At 42.4% G+C, this 1,258-nt stretch overlaps 1 protein-coding gene across 1 annotated transcript in view; it reads left to right on the forward strand.

The window, feature by feature from the left end:
* The window catches only part of LOC101861430, a 25,692-nt gene that overhangs the window by 15,402 nt on the left and 9,032 nt on the right, over positions 1-1,258 (forward strand). The window lies entirely within an intron of this gene.

The following is a 1,258-nucleotide window of genomic DNA, read 5'->3' on the forward strand; positions in this document are numbered from 1 at the left end:
TGTGGATGTACATGTATAATACGGTTGTGTATTTATTAATTTTTTTTTTTTAATTTTGGCACTCGCAACTGCATAAGGTTATATGAGCGCGCGGGACATATTAATTAAACTTTTTCAGTTGGTAGGAAATTTTTGAATTTTGCCCGGGTGGCGGCCGAAGCTTACTTTGATCGATTTCAGACCGCCAAGGGATCTTTAACGTTCGCATCTTGCTCATGGGCTCTCCGAGATTTTTCGCCCTTGTCCGAGAAGGCTAGGTGTAGATCTTTCCAACCAGAAGATCAGGGGTGTGGCTGAAAGACAGCAGCAGTAAGAAGGAGCCAAGGAGTAGCAGTAGAAAGGCTGCAGAAAGAATCAGGAGCCCAGTGGAGGGGGCAAAGGAGGTGAGGGGGTGGGGGCAGAAACAGGAGAGGGAAGAAGATGACAGAACATTGCCAGAGAGCAGGAAAAAGACGTGAAAGGCGACAAATTTAGAGAAAAAATATTTTTCGGTCGCTACCCGGATTTGAACCCGGGATCTTTGCATGAGTGGTCAACCTTAACCTCTAGGCCACGAGAGTCCCTGATGTGTGTATGTGCATGTAGTTTTGTGTTTGTATGTGTGTGTGTGTGTGTGTGTGTATGTGTGTGTGTGTGTGTGCGTGTGTGTGTGTGCGCGTGCGTGCGTGTGTGTGTTTGGACCACCCCATCTCGTGCAAAATTGAGCGGAAACAGAAAAGAAGGAAAATGGAGAAACTTAAGTATATTATATAAAAGCACATCAATTACATCAAAGCTATGAATAAGCATAATATGATTCATACATAACACACACACACACACACATAAAGTAGAGATAGATAGATAGATAGATAGATAGATAGAGAGAGAGAGAGAGAGAGAGAGAGAGAGAGAGAGAGAGAGAGAGAGAAATGTCTACGTAACCATTGCTTTGTCCTTATTACATTCTTGTTCCTAAACGTTGACGAACGTATAGCATTCAGCCCCCGTAATTACTTGAGTGTAGAGTTTATTCTTTAAGAAAACTTTTCTCAACTACCTAACAAGTTCCACCTGTAAGAGCAACTAATAAAATAAAATTGATACACTAATTCAGTTTTGTGTAAGGATGAGTATGTTCGTCTCTGAGAGTCATCTGAAAAGCTACACAAGGACTCACTCACAAACTCTGACCCATTCCCTAACCTCGTTTTGATGAATCGATTTCATTGGAGCGAAAGAATTACAGCTGGTCGTTTTCTGTGAACGCCTCACCCCC

This window comes from Aplysia californica, unplaced genomic scaffold (genome assembly GCF_000002075.1).
Source record: "Aplysia californica isolate F4 #8 unplaced genomic scaffold, AplCal3.0 scaffold00080, whole genome shotgun sequence".
Lineage (NCBI taxonomy): Eukaryota > Metazoa > Mollusca > Gastropoda > Aplysiida > Aplysiidae > Aplysia > Aplysia californica.